General features: G+C 45.9%; 1 protein-coding gene across 1 annotated transcript in view; it reads right to left on the bottom strand.

The window, feature by feature from the left end:
* ASTN2 (astrotactin 2) overlaps positions 1 to 21,812 on the bottom strand; it is a 715,352-nt gene that overhangs the window by 267,580 nt on the left and 425,960 nt on the right. The window lies entirely within an intron of this gene.

Here is a 21,812-nt window from a genome sequence, read left to right as displayed (position 1 = left end):
ACAGCCGTGGCTGCCATTTTAACAGACTAGTAATGATGAAGAGAGCATATATAAGAGCAGAGCAGGCTAGATGATTCATTAATTTTACTGTGACTGATCATTTTACAGAGTGAGTTTCTTCTGTATGAGACTTAGTGAGTCTCAGCCTGCCATTTCTCGCAGTGTCTAATTTAAGAAGATTTTTTTGCAGTGCTTGTGTCAGCTGTGTAGTACTGTAGTGCTAGGGCACTAAATCCGTATAGCTGGCAGGCACTGCAGTGCCCTGGGCTGGCAGTGCCTGCCTGGCTTGGCTTCTTTGTTTTTAATTATTATTTTTTTTAATAATAACAGTCAGAACTGAATATAAGACTACCCTATAGGAAAAAAGTTTTACTAGTAAATATTAATTCACATGTAAACTATTTTTCATATTTAATAAAAACTATGATTGAGAAAAATGATTTTTTGGTTTTTAATTCCTTTTATTTGCCAACCTAACCCCCAGATATGCCTTATACCCATCCTATTTGCCACTCTGCCTCCCTGATATGCGTTATACCCACTATTTCCCACTCTGCCCCCAGATTTGCCCTATATCCCACACATATGCTACTCTGCCCCCCGACTTACCAATGCTTCCCTGGACTCGTCCCCGTACTTCAGATTCCCTGGTGTCTAGTGGGGGCAACCAGTGAACGTCTGCGAGATGCGCATAGACAACCTCTGCTGCCCGTTAGTTCCCCCGAGGCTTCTATGACTGAGCACTGTTTGTATCTGATTCTTAATTAAGTGAATTTAAAAAACTTCCTCTACTGTTAAAAAAAAAACACCACAAAGTCCACACACACCTAAATAAAATTTGTAATGGATCTTTTTGGTACTAGGAAAGAGAGGGAGGGTCAGGCTCCATTCACCATCACCACCAGCAGTTCTTCTAGGACGCAGTCTTTGCTTCAGTTTAGTCAGACAAGTACTTCTGCCTTTATGTCCAACGGACCACCTAGTAATAGGTGTAGGCCAAGCTCTCAGTCTCAAATATCATTTGGGGAATCATTGCTGCAAGAATCCACACAAATAGCAGGCAGTAGTAGTGTGCAAGGCCCATCAGCACTACGGTATTCTACAGAAAACAGAAACAAGAACCAGCTTTGAAGTTTAAAGGTAGCACTAAGGCTACTACTAAAAAGACATCGACTAGTAATACTAGCCCAGTGACTATGAAGAAGTGCCTTTTGCCCCCAGCATCTTCCTCTTCCACGAGCAGCAGTCCCACTACCATTTTCATGTCCAGTTCTCATGCTTGCACTGTCACAGTTACCACCATTACTGTAACTGTGCAAATAAGAGCAACCACAACTACTGTTACTACTAGTAGTATTAGCCAAAGTGGTGTAACCCCCCACAGTGAGTGGAGTGGATTAGCAAATAAAGAGATATAGCTTACCCCTTTGGGGTTAAAAACGATCAGAATCTGGGGGCATGTCCTGGTGCTTGAGGAAGATGCAAATAAAGAGATATAGCTTACCCCTTTGGGGTTAAAAACAATCAGAATCCGGGGGGCATGTCCTGGTGCTTGAGGAAGATGGTCGCACGTTGAGTTAGCTCCCGCTCTTAACTCAGCAACGACAGCTTTCACAACCTTTCCATTTGGCTTTGTTCAACCATTTTTGCTACCTCATCGCCCCACAGCGAGATGTCCACCCACAGGTGCGGAAATCGGGGTGTTTCTTCTGAGATGCCGGACTCTTTTTAATAAGAAGGACGCCGCGCGGGGTGAGGGCCTCGGGAGTACGGACAAAGCGGGGCCTAGCACACGCAGCGACATCGTGGACCTTAAGGCCTGCATACTATCGGTGAAACAGGAGCTGCAATCAGATCTCAAAGCAGGGTTGACGGCTATCTCTGCAGCTCTTTCTGCCCTGGCCACCAGGACCGTCCGCTTAGAAGCCGCGGTTTACCACCTTACCTCTTCGCAACAGGACTGCGACGTGGCTATTGCTCGTCTGGAAGCCACATGCACAGACCTTCAGGACGCCATGGAGGACATGGACAACCGCTCCAGATGCTCCAACCTGCGGGTCAGGGGAGTTCCAGAATCCCTGGCCAATGTCCGCATGTTTATCCATCGCTACCTGCGGCAACTCCTGCCCGAAACACTGGAAGAAGAGCTGCGTCTGGAGCGGATCCACAGAGTGCTGTGCTCGAAACCAGGATGGAGAACCCCCCAGGGACATTGTTCTGAAATGCCATTACTACACCACGAAGGAGGCTATCCTGCGGGCAACGCGGAATATCTCCCCCAAGCTTGACGGCGTTACTCTGGTGTGTTATGCAGATATTGCCCCCTCCACCCTCCGTAAGCGTCGGGCCTTGAAACCACTGACGGATTTCTTGTGGGAGCACTGGATCCCTTACAGATGGGGTTTCCCCTTTAAGCTCCTTGTCCAAAAAGGTGGACTGCTTCTGCAACTGTGGGAGATTGCTGATGCTGGTCCCTTACTGCGTCGCCTAGGGCTACAGCCACCGGCTAGCCTGGACCGACATCTCTACGAGACGGCCTCCCAATCCCGACCGGGTGGACGAACCCCGAGGACCCTGTAGCCCCAAAATTCATTGCCTTGCCCGGCGGACAGCCCTATAGCGTCCCAGGACAAGGACTGAACCCAGCTAGATTCCCTCGCTGTTTCAGTGCGCATCCTGGGCGTATGCTGGACTAAGTTCATGACCATTTCCGATCTCCACGTGGTGGACAGCTAAGTGATTGCATTATGTTATCTTGCTTTTTTATTATATGCTGTTATCGTTCTAGGGGGGCTTTTGAAAAACTTTTGTATGCTCCCACCATATGCGCTCCATCCTCCGCCGTCCCCACTATCTTTTTTTTGTGTTTGTGTACATCTTTGTGACCAGCCGTACCTGATTTGCCTAGGCGATTTGCCGCGTTGGAACTTTTCCATTTTTTTTCAATTTTATATTATTTTTTATTATTATTGTTACATCATGCCCGTTGTCTTTGCTTCCTCCACCCTTGCATAGGGTCCTACCGAGGTGGTGCGGGCTTTCATGTCTAAGATATCTCAATGCATGTTCGATACTACCAGGTACTCCGGTGTGCTTCCATTGTCTACTCACGTATGTGTGCCATTCTGGATGTTATATTGAAATGTTTCTCCGATTGTGCCGCAGCTAATCCAGTCTCGATATGGGTTCACCTCTTTCATCGGCTTCCCGCCCGGTAAGGGGAGTTTAGTTTCAACTGCATGGGCATACACACCTTCACACACCAAAGTTTTTTTTTGTTTTTTTTATCTTGCTCTTATCACCGTCTGTGGGGGCTATGGCCCCAGCATACATTAACATGTGGGGGTCATCTCCCTATGTGGGCGTATACCCTCGCTTGAAGGATTTAGCATCAAACCGCACCAACATAGAGGACTATGGCTCCAAAGCGCATTCACGTACACGTTCTTTTTTTTAAAATATATATATATACTGTAGTATCTGTCGCATCTGTTTCCATTCATGGGGAGGCCGTCTCCCTATGTGGGCGTTTGCCCTCATTAGAAGGCTCTGGCCCCAAAATGCATTTATACACACACTTTTTATTTATTACTACATATTTTATATGTTTTGCACTTTCTATCTACGAGGAGGGCATCCTCCTATGGGGGCGCTTGCCTCTCCTAGCGGGATGTGGCTTCCAAAAGCATTAACATACACGCCTTTTACATATTTTACATGTCTTGCACTCTCTCCAGCCTATGAGGAAATTGTCTCTCTATACGGGCGTTCACCTTCGCCAGAGAGCTATGGCTCCAACATGCATCTACACACTAATTTTTTTTTTTCATTCTCTTTTCTACACACACACGCCATATCTCCCCGCGAGACTCCCGTTCCCTACGGCCATCTACTACTTTTTTGTGGGACTGTTCAGCGCATAATTTTGTCTTGGTCACCTATTTGTGATGACGTTCTATCTCAGCCTGGTTGGGTTTGCTATGTTTAATGGATATCATATGTTTTCCTTGATTGTTGCCGGGGGAGCATCCTTCCCATCTCCTCACCCTGGTTCCCTTGTGTTCCTCTCAAATAGACATACCTGTGTTTAGTCTATTACCTCTGTGTTGCATTGTTCCTTCTCTGGTGGTCTTTCCCACTAATGTTCTTTCTCTTCTTTTTTCCTGTTCCCCCTTCTCTCTACTTCCCTTCCCCCTTTTTTCTTTTTTTTTTCTTCTCTCCGCCTCCAGGCCCAGTCTCCTGAGGAATGGCTTCCTCACCTCCGCTGGGGCTGAAGATAATATCTTTTGCAAAACTTTATCAAATCTCTCGGATTATTTGATGCCTGGAGGCTTCTTCACCCCAAGGCTCGGGATTATTTATTTTTCTCACACCCTCGTACTCCAGACTGGACTACTTCTTTCTTAATCAGCGTGTCCTTCCCTCGCTTCTCGGTCAGATCATGCAATGGTGGAGATATCGTTAGCGGATCTTCGTCCTCCTAATTTACGACCATTCTGGCGACTCAACGACTCTCTGCTTCTCGACCCTGAAGTTAGAGGGACCATAACTCAATCTCTCACCGCTTACTTCGCCGAAAATCTGACTCCAGAGGTTACCTTGGGTACCGCCTGGGATGCACAAAAGGCGGTCCTTCAGGGCCAATTCATAGCCCTGGCCTCAGTTAAACGGAAGCAACTTCTTTCACGAATCAGAGACCTTACAGCCACACTGTCCAAATTACAAGCGGACCATAAGCGATCCCCGTCTTCTCCGTGAGATAGTTGCCACTCGGGGTCAACTGAATTTATTACTTTCTACAGACTCCATCAAGGCGATTCTTTGCAACAAGCAAAAGTTTTTCGAGAAAGCAAATAAACCGGATACTATGATGGCGAGAAAACTACAGAACCTCACTCGCTCCCGGACTATACGCAGTATTAAGACCAGATCCCTGCCTAACTTGTACTATCTGTTGGGGCAGTTTGGGAAGCTCTCAGGCTATAAGATTAACTCGAACAAATGTGAAGCCTTGAATGTAAGCCTTCCCTATCCTATAGGGAAACTCCTCTCCCTTAACTTTGACTTTAAGTGGCAACCTCTGTTTCTACAATCCCTGGGCATTAACATCACTCCCTCCCATCAGCAGATGTATGCCGCTAACTATCCGCAATTGATCTTGAACCTAAAACGCGATTTGTCAACATGGTCCTCCTGCACCTTACCATTTCTGGGGAGAATTTATGCAGTGAAAATGACTTTATTGCCTAAACTGCTGTACCTCTTTCACACCATCTCCCTACTGATTCCACAGAAAGACATTACTAGCCTCCAAGTTCTTTTGGCAGGGTCGAAGAGGCTGGTTTCCTAAAGCCACACTTTACAGGCCTAAGACGGCCCCTCGATTCCCAACATTGAAGCTAAAATATGGAATATGCTAAAGATGGAAAAAATCACGGCGTACCTGCATGATACATCGCATCTTTTTCTTCTCATCTGGGAGCCATGGCTAGAGAGGTTCGCGGCGTCACCTGCAGCCATTTCGTGGATCTGAAGAGGCAGACCACTGGAGGTTGCTCCCTGTTCTGTTACCCCTTACCCCCCCCCGTATAGGGTCCCACCGGTCTCTGCGTATTGTTGGCTTTTCGTTATACGTTATGGGCCTTGGTTACGAAGGAATTACCACCCACGCCTCTTGATATTATGCACACTTATGCACACTATTTCTGTTGGGGCTCTCTCATGTTACTTCACTTCTGTATTCAGTTTATATGGGATGCTCTGTATGTGTGTATATCCTGCATCCTTTCTGTTATGCCTGTATTTGATGCCTTCTCGTAAATCATCTCCTATACCAAAAAAATAATAAAATACGTCTTAAAAAAAAAAAACGATCAGAATCCGGCATGTACATAAAAGATAAAAGAAACAAATAATAGTGCAACCTGTGTGCAACACAAATTAATGCAATAAAAGTAATGGGCTAGAACACTCACATGAGTGGAGCCAATATGACTGGCTCCAATCGAAATCGCTATGTGTGAGTTGGAGTCACACACCCATCTGTTAGTGAAGATATAATCCAGAGCCCCCACCCGGGCTTTGGTGTGGATTACGCTGTGCTAACTGAGGGCAGTGTGACAGGGCCAGGCTAGCTGGCTCATATGTTCGTGTGAACTTTAGCCGGGTCAAGGAGCACTTTTGTGTCCAGTTCGTGATAACGTGACCCGGTAATATTTTATATTGTGTTTTATTGTATAACCGGCCCAGAGACTGAATGTGGCTGCAGCTCCAGCCTTCAAAGGAACAATCAGGTAACCTGGCTGGGGCTCTTAATCAGCCAGCACAGCCCTGTTTGCCCAGATGGCACCCGCACTACAGGGGGATAACACAGGTGGGGGAAAACCATTGTATTCCTTAATCCCCTCACCTGATACATTGCCTGTGTACTGATGGGATTTGTGATGGGATGTGGCTGATGGGATTGGGGGTTGGGTTCGGTGCACATTGAATTGAGATTATATATAATTTCTGTGTGTTTGTAAATAAAGAGAGTTCTTGTTTTACTATGAATGGTGGTCTGACAGATCCGTGGATAGCAGGAGCTATCCGTATGAGGGACTGACCCTGTAACAGGCAGCACTTCCCTTTTAACACCAGGTTAAATATAGATAGCAGCAGGAAAAAATAATGGATCCAGTAGGGGATGGGTCTATAAATGGTACTGTGCAAAACTGAGCAATATTTGCAAAGGATGCAGTATTTGCCAGCAATGCCAAATGTGCAAAATATGCACATATTTTAACCCCTTCAATCCCCTATAGACGTACCCGGACGTCCAAAAAATGCCTATTAAGAAACCCCTTTGGACGTCCCGGTACGTCCAGCCCTTCATGCAGCGTCAGGGACACATCCCTGCCGCTGCATGGGAGATCAGGCTGTCGTTTGACAGCCTGGACTCCCCACTGACAGCAGAAGCCAGCATTGCCGGCTTTCTGCTGTCCGATCTCCTGTAACAGCTTCCGGCATGAAAGCCGGTAAGCTGTTACATTGCAAAATGCGCGATCGCTGACGCAACCCGGAAGGTCATCGGAGGACAGTGCCCTCCGATGAGGCACAGAGACGCTGCGATCTCTATGCAGGTCTGTGAAGACCTGCATAGAGGTCACAGTGTGATCGGTGCAGGGGGATCGCGGGGAGGGAAGTGAGAAACGATGTCTCTCACTCCCCCTCCCGTCCTGAAACAGAAAAGCAGAAAAAAAAGTTAATTCATTTAAAAAATATTAAAAAAATCATTAAAATAATAATATAAATAATACTAAAAAAATTATAATGTGAGCTGTGATGTCCTTGTAACATCACTGGCATGTTCAGGAGGTCCCTAGGAGGACCTCTAACCATTTCTGTGTAAAAAAAAAATATAAAAAATACACAAAAATTAAAATAAAAAAAATATATATAAAAAAATTATTAAAAAACCTTACTTCCCATTGCCCTAGCATAACATCTAGCCAGTATCCCCGTTAAACCATAGGCATAAAAAAATAGGCATAAAAATTATACAAAATTGTACACCTTATAGAATGCTCCCTGGTGCTGGGAAAGTCTGGAAAATCTATATAAATTAGGTATTTCTGAAATCAGGACACCTGAATTGATAAATTTGGAGGGGATTTTCCATCACTTTACCTAATTTTGTGAGGATTCAGAGGGAAAATGTAAAAAAAAATTGTTTTTTTTTCTAATCTTCGCTAGTTTTTACTAAATTTCTCATTCTAAATTTTCAGCTAATCATCCAACTATGGTATCAAAAGAAAGCTCTATATCTCCTTGAAAAAACAATATATAGTTTACATGGGTACACTATTCACAGGAAAGGAGAATAATCGATAAAACCGACATACCGCAAAAATGGCAAAATTGCTCCGGGCTTTGAGGTACCAAAAATCCCTGGGATTGAAGGGGTTAAACACAATATAACAAATAAAAACACATGATCCAAATGCAATACTCAAGTGAAAAATAGTCCCCCCTGTGATCCTCCAATAACGCAGTGAAAGAGGAGCTTTCCAATGCATTTGTGGAGTGTACCTAGCGGGCAGCATGCCTTTCTTTCCCTGACAGAACACAGACAGCCCGGTGTGCAGAGCTGTAGCTAGCTCCTTTTGCGCCCAAGGAAATAATGGAATATTGTGCTCCCCATCTATTTTATTAACAGAGGCTATTTAATTTACACTGCCCTTACACACTGCCCTTACATACACCTGCCCATGCACACTGCCTTTACACACATCTGCCCATAAACACACATATACACATACACTGCTCTTACACACACCTGTCCATTAACACAGTGTTATTAGCAAAAATCAGCATGGTTTTATGAAACATAGGTCAAATCAAACTAACTTAATTGCATGCTACGAAAAAGTAAGTAGAAGTGTAGATCAAGGTGTTGCAGTAGATGTAATCTACTTGGATTTTGCCAAGGCGTTTGACACAGTTCCACACAATAGGTATGTATTCAAACTGAAAGAAATTGGTCTAGATGGAAATTCTTGTTCTAGGGTAGAACATTGGCTTAGTGAGTACAGAGAGTTGTCATAAATAGTAATTTTTCAAGCTGGACAAAAATGGTAAGTGGTGTCCCTCAGGGTTCTGTTCTGGGACCAATTTTATTCAACATAATTATAAATGATTTTGCAATAGGCAGTGAAAGTCATGTTTCAAACTAGGAAACAATGTGCAATGTCTGTCAGCAGTTGCTAAAGCCAGTAAGGTATTGTCATGTATAAATAGGGGCATCAATTAATGGGATAAAAATATAATTTTGCCTCTTTATAAATCAATAGTAAGACCACACCTTGAATATGCTGTGCAATTTTGGGCACCTATTCTAAAGAAGAATATTATAGCACTGGAAAAGGTGTAGAGGTGGGCTATAAAATTAATAAAAAGACAATAGGGATGTGGAATTTTCTGCCTGCAGAGTTTGTTTTATCAAAGTCTGTACAGAATGAATACTTGCGAAAACATAATATTCAGCAACCTAATTTTTAACTATGAGGAAAAAGCTTCTTGATCCAAGGAGAGATCTGACTGCCATTCTGGGTTCAAGAAGGAGTTTTTTTTCCTAGTTTGTTGTAAAATTACACACCTCCCCTCACTCCCAGAAATCTCTCCGCTCACACAAGTCCTATCCCCACCTCCTCTCACTCTTTCTTCTACTTCTTCTAGCTATGGGGATATCTCCCAAACCCTGGGCCTCCTTTGGAGCTCTCTTCCTCCTCTTCTCCCAGTTAACATTCCAGAAACCTCAATAATGTTGTCCACATACCCTGCCGCTCTTCCTACCCCCCATTTACCTTTGCACTCTGGAATGCACGTTCTGTCTGTAACAAACTAACAGCCCTACATGACCACTTTGTATCTAGTTCCTTAGACCCTCTCGCTCTAACTGAAACCTGGCTAACCTCTTCTAACACTGCCTCTCCCGCTGCTCTCTCCTATGGTGACCTACACCTCACTCACACTCCCAGACCTGATGACAGGAAGGGTGGAGGGGTAGGCTTCCTACTCTCCCCTACTTGTACTTTTCAACCTATTCCCTCTGCCCCATCACTCTCTTTCTCCTCATTTGAAGTCCATGCTATCCAACTATTTCATCCCATCTCCATACGCATTGCTGTTATATATCGCCCCCCCTGGCCCGGCTAACATCTTTCTTGATCACTTCTCCTCATGGCTTCCTCTCTTCCTCTCCTCTGATGTTCCCTCTGTTGTCCTTGGGGATTTCAACATCCCAGTTGACACCCCATTGAGCCCCATGGCTTCAAAATTTATTTCTATTACCTCCTCTTTTGATCTCTAACAACATATTAACTCCCCTACTGATGATGGTCACACCCTGGACCTTAATTTTTCTAATTCCCCTTTCTCCCTCTCTGACCACCACTTCCTTGCACCCAAACCCGCCAAACCAGAGACCTCAGCTCTATTAACCTTCAGAACTTCTCAATTTACTCCCTCTCCTCTCTCCAATCTCAAACATATCATGCCCTAACAATGCTAATTCTGTCTATAATTCTACTCTCACATCTGCTCTTGAGCATGTAGCACTACTTACTACTCGCTCCTCACGACGTTCACGTTTCCAATCCTGGCACACAACTGTAACCCGACACCTACGACGATGTTCCCGCACTGCTGAACGTAGTTGGCGAAAGTCTCATTCCATGTCTGACTTTCTGCACTATAAATTAATGCTACGTTCCTACTACTCTGCTCTCAACCTTGCTAAAGAAACCTACTTCACATCCCTCATCTCCTCCCTGTCTCACAACCCTAAACGACTCTGATACTTTCAATTCCCTGCTTCAACCGATCCTTACTACCCCTTCCACTAACCTTAATGCATCTGACTTTGCCACATTCTTCAATAATAAAATTCAAGCTATCAGAGATGACATATCTGCACAGTCATCGACTTCCCTCACCCTCCCTCTGACTATGTGCCCCCCTACCCACTGACCTCTTCTCCCTTCACTACATCAACTAATTTCTCTGCTATCACTGAATAGGATGTACATGCTCTTCTTGTTTCCTCTTGTCCAACCACATGCCCCCTTGACCCGATCTGTCAGGATTCTATCCTGACTGCAGGATAGTTCAAGTTTAACCCTTCATTTGCTATGTATTTAATCCATGTTCTGTGTATTTATGTTCAGCTGTTTGGTTATGCTGTATCTGTCTCCCCCACCTGAAGCCTATGCCATTACCACACCTGACCTAACCAACAGACTTTAGTACCCTGCCTCCCTCACTTGAAGCCTATGTCATTCACACCTGACCTAATGACCAGGCCTATATCTGGACACTCCCCTGTTTGTTAAGTGCCTTTGCATTGAAGTTATAGGACTGCTTTGGGCCCTGTACCTGATCCTGACTTGTTCCTGGCTTCCTGTGTACCTGATCCTGTATTCTTCCTGCCTTCAGCCCTGTCCAGTGGGCCTCCTACCTTGTGCCCTGTCCAGTGGGCTTCCTACCTTGGGCCCTGTCCAGTGGGCTTCCTGTCTTATGCCTGAGATCAAGGGCCACTATGCCATGCTAATCCTACTGGACCTTTCTGCTGCTTTTGACACTGTGCACCATCCTCTTCTCCTTCAAATGCTTCATGATCTTGGCCTCCGTGACACTGCTCTCTCCTGGCTCACTTCCAACCTCGCAGTTGGGGTACCACAAGGCTCAGTTTTAGGACCCCTTCTGTTCTCTCTTTACACTTCCTCCCTTGGCAAACTGATCTCATCCTTTGGCTTTCAATACCACCTGTACGCTGATGACACCCAGGCCTATCTATCCTCCCCTGATCTCTCTGTCTTACATCATGTAACAAACTGCCTTGCATCTGTCTCTACCTGGATGTCTGCACATTTCTTGAAACTTAACCTCTCCAAAACTGAACTCCTCATCTTCCCTCCCTCCAATGCTAAGATTCGCCCATCTATTTCCCTCAATGTTAATGGTACTATCCTCTCCCCGTCTACTCATGCACGCTGTCTTGGTGTCACCCTTGACTCTGACCTTTCGCTCACATCCCATATTCAGTCTGTCTCTAAAAACTGTTGTCTCCATCTTCAAAACATTGCCCGCATCCGTCCCTTCCTAACATAGGATGCCACTAAGGCTCTTGTCCATGCCCTGATTATCACCCGTCTCGATTACTGTCTCTGTCTTAGCTGATCTCCCTATTAACCGTCTCACCCCTCTACAATCCACCATGAATGCTGCTGCCAGACTTATCTTTCTCACATCGCTTTACTAACGTCTCTCCCCCCTGTCAGTCTCTTCACTGGCTGCCTGTGGGCTTCAGGATTCATTTCAAAATCCTCACTCTTAATTTCAAAGCCATTCACAGCGGTTCCCCTCCCTAAATCTCGTCACTCATCTCTAAATACACTCCTAACCGGTTTCTCCGCTCATCAAATGATCTCCTTCTATCCTCTCCTCTGATTTCTAGCTCTCATGCCTGCTTCTCAAGGGCTGCCCCTATCCTCTCGAATACTCCCCCCTGGCCTATCCGTCTTTCTCAGTGCCTTTATTCCTTCAAAAAACCCTCAAGACCGACTTATTTAAGGACGCTTACAACATAGCACATTTACGCCCTCCCATATTCCTTTAGCTCACCTTTCCTTGTCCTCTCCTGCAATACTTTTACTACTGTGGCTAGTCTTTCCCTAACTTTTACCTATTGTGTAATACACCCTAAATCCCTCTAGATTGTAAACTCGTTTGAGCAGGGCCCTCCTCACCTGTTGCCTCTGTTAGTCAATTTGTTATGTTACATACTACTTGTTATGTCCTGTCTACCCATTGCACAGCGCTATGGAATTTGATGGTGCTATATAAAACAATAAATAATAATAATAATAATAATATTGTATTATATCTTTTCATGTGACAACACTGAAGAAATGACACTCTGCTACAATGTAAAGTAGTGAGTGTACAGTGTACATTTGCTGTCCCCTCAAAAAAACTCACAGCCATTAATGTCTAAACCTTGGCAACAAAAGTGAGTACACCCCTTAGTGGAAGTGTCCAAATTGAGCCCAAAGGGTCAATATTTTGTGTAGCCACCATTATTTTCCAGAACTGCCTTAACCCTCTTGGGCATGGAGTTCACCAGAGCTTCACAGGTTGCCACTGGAGTCCTCTTCAAATTGGGCCCAATTTGGACAGTTCCACTTAGGGGTGTACTCACTTTTGTTGCCGAGGTTTAAGGTAGGTGTAAGGGCAGTGCATGTGTGTATATATTTACAAAAATATAAGGGGTGTACTCACTTTTGTGAGATACTGTATGTGACAGAACCCTCCATCACTGGGGCCCCTGGAGAGGCCTGAGAGCCAGCCTCCTCCCTATCGACTATGGGCCCGGGCCTTGTAGAGACTTCTGTGTGTGGATACAGGGGTTCAGTCTGCTGATGTACCCCATGTTTTAGCACTCAGAGTCTCAGAACTGTAACGTCTGCTGGACATCCTGTGGTAGGAAGAAGGCTGATTGTCTTAGCATTGTTGATTAGGTGTGATTAGGTGTGAAGTGTTTCCCCTGTTATTGTGTGTTAGCCCTTGTCTTAAGACCCCCTGTAGGTATGACTAGGTGTCACTGCTGCATACCTAATTATCAATTACATAACAGGTAGCTGTTAATCCTGTGAGCTCCTGTTATCTCTGTGTCCCGGCCATTGTTTGTCTTAAGCCAATTATATGTCTATCGTTATTCCACGTCTACGTCCCCAGTTAATGTCATTATTTATGTCTCGTGTCATCCTGTCCTTCCCCCGGATATTGTGTTGCAGGATTTGATCTAATTACTTCCTTCCTGCCATGGTAATTAGATCATGTGATATTTGTCTTGCCCCTTTTCTTACTTGTGTATATATAGCTCTGTCTTTTGGTTTTAATAAAGGAGTCCTGCTTTCACCTCAACATGAGTGTTGCCTGATGTTTGGGGTGGGCTGTAGCCACGCTGTGTAGCTAAGCTTCGGATAGCCACAGTGCCAATGCGGCTTCGGTGCAGCGACGTCCCTCCTTCTATCTACAACGCTGGTTCTGCCTGGTGCTGAAGGGGTTACTTGTTGGTGTCCCGGCAGGAGGAAGCAACGTTTGGCGGGAGTACCCAGTCGGGGTACAGGTCGGTCCCGTCACACTGTATATACTTTATACATGTGGATATAGAGGCAAAGGTGATAATTGTTAACCTTATTTGCATGTGCCTACCCAGAATCCCTTGTGGTTGTGAAAGCTCCATGAGATTTCTGAGGGAAAAACAAGCCTTCTGGCTTGTCTGGTGTCTGTAGATGAGTGTTTAATAATACTTCTACTACCCATATAAATATATATATATATATATATATATATATATATATATATATACACATGCACTGCCCTTACACTCCTTTTTCCCCATCTCTTACCTTTCTCACCTTCCATCCTCCACCCAATTCTGGGAGCGCAAAGTCTGTCACTCCAGGCCTCTGCTCTGCCTCATCACTATGCACCAGCTATTAATGCAGAGTGCGGGGATGATCCCGGCACTCAGCATCATTTGACGGCGCATAGTGATTAGGGAGCACGGAAGTCGAGGTCTGAAGAGACAGACCTTGCGGTCCCTAATGTTGAGCCGGTTGCAGGGGGATTGTGATCTCCCCAACCAGTCCTGCAGGCTGTAGGTGCTGACCGGGCAGCTGTGCCCCCTCATGCAGCAGCGCCTAAGGCGAGTGCCTCTCATGCCTCAACCTTCTTACGGCCCTGTGGTGTGTCTAAGGAAGCTGCTGCAGCAGGCTACCAATCATTCATTTTCCATGCATAAGTGATGGATGAAAAGCACACTTCCAAAAATATTCTGTATGCAATAAAGAAAATGTTTTCCCTTTGAGTGGGAGCAGAGGCGGGCACTAATGTTGAAGCGGGGTCAGTGGTAACTGACGGAGGTGCAAACATGGTGAAAGTGTAGTGCTATGGTCATATTGTTGGCTATGGTCATCCATCTTATAGTCAGCAAGCAATGTCAGAAGGAAGTAATTTATCAACAGTAGTTCTGTCATACTACTGCTAAAAGTATGCCTTCGCAAACGAATAGAAGGAAGCCCTGAAATGATGCTAGCGTGCCTTTGCGATCCAAGGATTAATGGAAAGCTAGCAATCAAATTGAATGTTCTTAGTAGCTACTGGGAGCAATTGATGCAAAGGGTGCGTGACTGGCAGCGCAAAAGGGGAATGCTGTCCGAAGTAGGAGATGTGCAGGAGGAGATAATGATGTTGTCTGCTACTCCTAGCAGCAGCAATGCCGCAAGCTGCACAACACAGCTGAGTGGAGGAGCTGTGTTTTGGGAAGAGGCACTTGGTAATATAGTTGGCCCCGCTGACAGAGCTAGCAGCAGAAAAGAAAGTAATGCTGCTGAAATGGTCAAACTTTAAATCTGTGAAGTTCCTTCTGAGCTTATGTTGACCCTCTTAGCTACTAGGATGAAAAGAAGAGTGTGTGGCCTGCACTCTCCTGGGTTGTAGAGCAGCTGCTATTACCGTATTTGCTCGATTATAAGACGAGGTTTTTTTCAGAGCAAATGCTCTGAAAAATACCCCTCGTCTTATAATCAGACCTCAAAAAAATGTCTGCTGGGGCCAGGCTGCTTACCGGTGCTTTGGTCCCGAGCAGCGTCTCTTCTATTAGCAGCAGGAAGCTAGCTGAGTGTCACATAATTCTGCCTCTGCCTCCCCCTCCTTCCTCTGGGGGCGGGGCCAGAGAAGTTGCTCGCACAGCCGGGCCCCTGCAGAAGTCTGCGAGTGGGAGATCTGCAGTTCAGGTAAGGGGGTGGGGGGTTTGAGTGTGTGTGTGTGTATGTGTGATTAATGGAATGAATGAGTATTTAAATGTTTGTGAATGAGTGTGTGTGTGATAGCATGGATGTGTAAGGGGGGGTAGCATGGCATAGGGAGGCTGTACTCAAACTCCTATCATCCCCAGGTTCCAGCATGTACTGGCTGCCTTGGCTTGATAGGAGTTTGATATGCTGTTAGCAGATATATATATATATATATATATATATATATATATATATATATATATATATACCTCCAGAAATGCCTTTTAACCCCCTATATGCCACTCTGGCATATCATGGGGCAGAGTGGCATATAGGAGGGCATAAGACATTTCTGGAGGCAGAGTGGCATATAGAGGGTTAAAAGGCACATCATGGGGCAGAGTGGCAAATAAAGGGGGATTAAGGCATTTCTGGGGGCAGAGTGGCAACCTTGGGGGCAGATGTGCATAACTGGGGGGGGGCAGGTTGGCAAATAAAAGGAAATAAAAAAATATATATTTTTCTCAATCATAGCTTTTATTAAATATGAAAAAATTTACATGAATTAATATTTACTAGTAAAACTTTTTTCCTATAGGGTAGTCTTATATTCAGGCTTTTTGGTTTTTTTGGCTTTTTGGTTTTTTCCTAAATTAATATTTAGATTTTGGGGGGTCGTCTTATAATCAGGGTCGTCTTATAATCGAGCAAAAACGGTATGTCCGCCAACCACTGTTCAAAGTAAGCACGTATTTTCTGTAAATATATTGGATCCAATAACATACCACCGTTTCTGCTGTCTCTGTGCAGCTTGAAGGTTTTCATGGACCATTTTGGTGAGGTCCTTCAGCCCGTCCCAGAGGGCTAGCACGTACCGTTCTATCAGAGTCTACTCTGCCACTACTCCCCCCTTCCCAGTGGCTCTGGAGTAAGTCTAGGGGTCCCCGTACTTGTCTCCCATATACCAGCTCAAAAGGGGAGTACCCGCTGGATTCTTGCGGCACGCAAACAGAAGGTGCGGCAGGTACTACTGGGCTGGGATAGTGGCCCTACCAGGTGTACGGCTATTCTGCTAAAGAGCTTGTCTATTATGGGCAGTGTGCGTAAAGCAGCTTTAGTTTGGTCTCCCCTTTTTCCTACCCGCTGGCAGGTGTTGCAGGTGCGACAATACTGCCTAATGTCCTCCGTCAGCCCTGGCCAGAAGAAAGACTGATGTGTCCTGCGTCTTCCTAAGTGTCCTGCCAGGGGAATGGTGTGCCCAATCCACATGATCTCTTGTTGATATTTCTGAGGCACGACCAGCTGGCGTTTAGGCACACGGGTCTCTCCCTGCCCGTCCGTAAAATGGTACAGTAATCTCACTCAATCCTATCTTGTACGAGTGGCTGGTCTGCTCGGCAGCAGCGACCATCTGTGGTTGCACTATGGTGATCGTGGCTCCGCTGTCTTGTAGCCCTTGAGCCGGATGGCCATTAATCCACACGGCTTGGCGATGTCGGTTGTCCGAGGCAGCTGCTTGGACAGGGTCGGCTTCATGTAGCACCCCGAAATCCTCCTTGATCCAGTCGTGGTGAGGGAGGGATGGTGGAGCATCAAGGCAATGAGCAGCTGCTCTGATGGGCCCAGCGGTTAAGCGAACTCCCGGTCGATGAGCGCCGTTAGACAAGCAATTTGTCTGTATGTGCCCAACAGCGGTTGTGCCAGGGGGTAGTACATAGCGGCCTGCAGGTCAGTGCTCCAGTGGTGCAGACCTCCGCGAGTCGATGTACTGATCGGCCAACACAGCTGCCCGTTCGGCGGTGAGGGGTCGTCGGTCACATATCCAGTCTCTTACTGCCGGAGCGGTCAGGTCTTAGAACTGCTCCAGTAGGATGAGTTGTAGGACATTGGAGGCGGATGTGACCTGGCTGTGACCTGGCACCCATTGATCCACCCTTCGCCTGCTCGAGTCATGTGGTGTACCCACTGTGTACCCAGTAAAAGGCTGTCCTTCCTTTAAGCCCACAAAAAAGTCTATACAAGGCCGTAGGGAACCCTCCTCTTTGGACACAAAAAAGAAACCAGCTCCTGCTGGTAAAGAATAGGGTCGTATGAAGCCCTTCTCCAGACTCTCTTTTATGTATTTCTCCAGTGCTTTGTTCTCTGGTTCAGACAATGGATAGGTGCATCCTCGTGGAGGTGGTGGTACCTGGCAACAGGTCGATGGCACAGTCGTAAGGACTGTGAGGAGGTAGGCGTTTCGCCTGCTTTTTAGAGAATACATCTAAGTACTCTCAATAATGTTTGGGTACCATGAGCTTGATCTCCAAGACAAGGTTCACCCGTTGGCAGGGTATGGTGCACATCCGATGACATCTGGGACTCCAAGCGAGGATATCTCCTTTCTCCCAATCGATGCATGGGTTGTGATACCGCAGCCAGGTATAACCCAATATACGAGGTGCATGGGGTGACTAGATGATCTCGAATGAAGCAAGTTCTTTGTGTGTTGCCCCTATATACACCGTAAGGGGTGCTGTTTCTTGCGGAACCATTCCTTGGCCCAAAAGACTACCGTCAACAGCAGTCACTACGGAAGGGCTCCTTTTCGACGGGAGAGGCAAGTGATGTCATAGTGCCCTCTGTTTATCAAGGAACATCCCAGCAGTTCCAGAGTCTATGAAAGCTTGGGTGACCACTGAGTGGTCATGCCACCTAAGCGTTACAGGTATCATCATACGGGTTGGAGGAGTAGTGATGGTCGTGCTTTGGGGTTCTCCTCCATTGATCCCTAAGCTCTCTCATTTCCCAGGCGCACAGGACAGGAACATAAGAGATGGGCAGACTTGACCGCAATAGAAACAGAGACCGTAACTCCTTCTTCTTGTCTTTTCTGCTTCGGCATACGATTCCTATCTACATGGGTTCATCGGTAGGAGGGCAGGAAACAGCACGTGGGATGTGGATGGAGAGGAAAACGGTTGTGACCTCCTGGTCCTCTCTTTCTCCGTGTGTCTTTCCTGTAAATGCTTGTCTACACGTAAACAGAGGGCTGGGAGCAGCAACCGAGCGGTAGTACCAAAATCTTCAGGGCTGGGATCTCTGAGCGAAAACGGGGTGCGGGATGATGGGGTAACAGCCAGAGAGCGTATAAGTTCTGTCATGGTGTCAATTTTCTGATCCAAGGATTGCAATCGAGAGGAGTGCGATGTAAGTATCTGGTCTTGGAGTACGTTCACCATCTTCGCGGGGTCCATAGTTGTGGGCCGTTAAATGTGTTATGCAGGGCCTAGGACAGCACCGGTAGACGGACCCACAATGCAGAGACAGTAGCGGACTCACAAGGTAGCAGGTGCAGGTACAGCGATCCAAAGCAAACAAAACAGTTCAGGGCCAGAGGCAGGGAATCAAAGTCAGGATAAGCTGAGGTTGGGCAGGCAGAACAGGATCAAGGTGGATATCTCAATAGCCAAAGTTCGGTACACAAAAGACAGGTAAACAGGTAATGCGAAAGCAAACAGAAACCCAGGGCACAATAGCAACGTAACTCTTTGAACGGGCATAATACAATGGAAAAGGCAGGTTTAAATAGGGCCAGGGGATGGAAAATGGTAAAGAAACCAATGGGAGCGATATGACATCGCCATGGACGAGACTCGCCGATGCGCAGGTCACTCTGCAGATGTGTCCTGTGCACATCATCACGCGGAGGAGCCGCGTGTGCAGAACCACGCGAGCAAGGCCCACCAGCGGCAGACTGGAGTGGGACCACGGTGGACACGGTAGGTGTAACAACTCCACTGGCCTCCACAGTCACCAGATCTCAATCCAATAGAGCACCTTTGGGATGTGGTGGAACGGGAGGGTTTGCATCACGGATGTGCAGCCAACAAATCTGCAGCAACTGCGTGAGGCCATCAAAATCTCTGAGGAATGTTTCCAACACCTTGAAGAAAGTATGCCACGAAGAATGAAGGTTCAATCCGGTACTAGCAAGGTGTATCTAATAAAGTGGCCAGTGAGTGTGTGTGTATATCTATATATCTATATCTATATCTATATCTATATATATATATATATACACACATATACATACATACAGTATATATATATATATATATATATATATATAATTATCTCACTTCATAAATATGTATCCAAAATTTACAAGAACAAATCTTTTTATATTATCACATAAGTATTTTACTATCATTTAGGCGTATGTGTCACTTGATAACTTGTTAATTTTAATAACCGCGCCCTATATTGAATATTTAGTTAGACTGCATGTGGCAAGCTTGACATGTGATAACCAAGGGGCTTTTGATGGTCCATAAGAGTCCCATGTGACAGGGCCAGGCTAGCTGGCTCATATGTTCATAGGAAGTTTAGCCAGGTCAAGGAGCACTTTTGTGTCCAGTTCGTGATACTGTGACCCGGCAATATTTTATATTGTGTTTTATTGTATAACCGGCCCAGAGACTGAATGTGGCTGCAGCTCCAGCCTTCAAAAGAACAATCAAGTAACCTGGCTGGGGCTTGTCATGGAGCTGGCTAGTCCGACCGACTCCCTTAGCCTGGGACAACACACTTTCCCCGGTTCCCCAGTCACTAGACGAGACTCAGTGTAGGGTAAAACCAAAACGAAGACTGATTTATTTCTCACACACAGGGCTGGATATATCCAGCAAAACACACATTTACATAAAACAAGATATTGGGATACAAACCTCCCCCTTAATCTGCCTCCCAGAGACAACAGGGCAGTAACGGGATTAACAATACAATAGGGTCCCAACCTCCACTATCTATTGCTAGCCAAAACCAGTTCCAGGGATGGCCCGGGTAAATGTCTGTAGTAGTGGAACTGGGGTGAAGGGGACAACGTAATAATGCACCATGGGGTGAAGGGGTATGATATTAAATTAAAACAATGGCGGTCACTCCCTGCTTGCAGATCCTGGCTGTCTGCTGGAGATAATCTCCTCAGCAAGTGATGACATGATATACTGGTGGGGGTAGCCACAGAAGTCTTTACAAACCCAGGGCCCATAGTCAATAGGGAGGAGGCTTGCAATCAGGCCTCTCCAGTGGTCCCAGTGATGGAGGGCTCCGTCACGGGGCTCTTAATCAGACAGCACAGCCCTGTTTGCCCAGACGGCACCCGCACTACAGGGGGCATAACACAGGTGGGGGAAAACCATTGTATCCCTTAATCCCCTCACCTGATACATTGCCTGTATACTGATGGGATTTGTGATGGGATGTGGCTGACGGGATGGGGGTTGGGTTCGGTGCTCATTGAATTGAGATTATATATAAATTCTGTGTGTTTCTAATAAACAGAGTTCTTGTTTTACTACGAATGGTGGTCTGACTGATCCGTGGATAGCAGGAGCTATCTGTATGAGGGACTGACTGGTGATTCCTCAGCCCTCAAACAGGGGTACCCAGCCTTGGGTACGGTGACCCTGTAACATCCCAGAGTAAATGATCACATGTATGGTCAGATGTTGGTCCTCCCACTGTAGGAGAAGTCAAACAGAAAAGTCAGTGGCTGAACCCCCAGTTAAAGAGGGCGTGCAAGCATAAGGAAAGAGATACCTACCCTTATCTTAGTTAGGGCATGTATGTCCTCACACCTCACACCTATATGAGCTTATTGGATATCCCATTCCAAAATCAAAGGCATTAATATGGAATCACCCCTCTATAACAGCCTCCACTCTTCTGGGAAGGCTTTCCATGATATTTTAGAGTGTATCTGTTGTCATTGATATTGGACAAGGAGGCCTGACTCTGCGTTCCAATTTATCCAAAATGCATTCAATGGGGTTAAGGTCAGGGCTCCCAGTAGGCCACTCGAGTTCCTCTACACCAAACTCATTAAAGCATGTCTTTATTGACCTTGCTTTATGCAAAGTGGCACAATCACACTGAAACAGGAAAGGGCCATCCCTAAACTTGTGCCACAAAGTTGGAAGAAAGTAATTGTCCAAAATGCATTTGTCTGCTGTAGCATTAACAGTACTCTTTACTGGAACTAAGTGGCATAGTCCAAAACCCTGAAAATATCCCCAGACTTTTATATCTCCTCCACTAAAAACTTTACAGTAGGTACTAAGCATTCCAATAGGTAGTATTCTCATTGCATCAGCCAAACCCAGATTCACCAATCAGACTTCCAGATAGTGAACAGTGATTCTTCACTCCTGAAAACCCATTTCTCCCATTTTTCTGAGAACCCACTGCTCCAAAGAATCATAGAGGCATCCCTTACGCAACTCCATTCAATGCTTGGCATTCGGCATTGTGATCTTTCATCGCCTGTGAGCAACTGCTTGGCTATGGAAACCCATTTCATAAAGCTCTTGATGTATAATGCTTCTGCTGATGTTGCTTCTAGAAACAGTTTGGAACTCTGTAGTGAATTTTTATATGATGCGTGCTTCTGCACTCAGCAGCTCTGTGAGTGAGTATGGTCTACCGCTT

This window comes from Spea bombifrons, chromosome 8, assembly GCF_027358695.1.
Source record: "Spea bombifrons isolate aSpeBom1 chromosome 8, aSpeBom1.2.pri, whole genome shotgun sequence".
In the NCBI taxonomy this organism is placed as follows: Eukaryota; Metazoa; Chordata; class Amphibia; order Anura; family Pelobatidae; genus Spea; species Spea bombifrons.
This window is presented reverse-complemented; position numbering and strand designations above follow the sequence as displayed.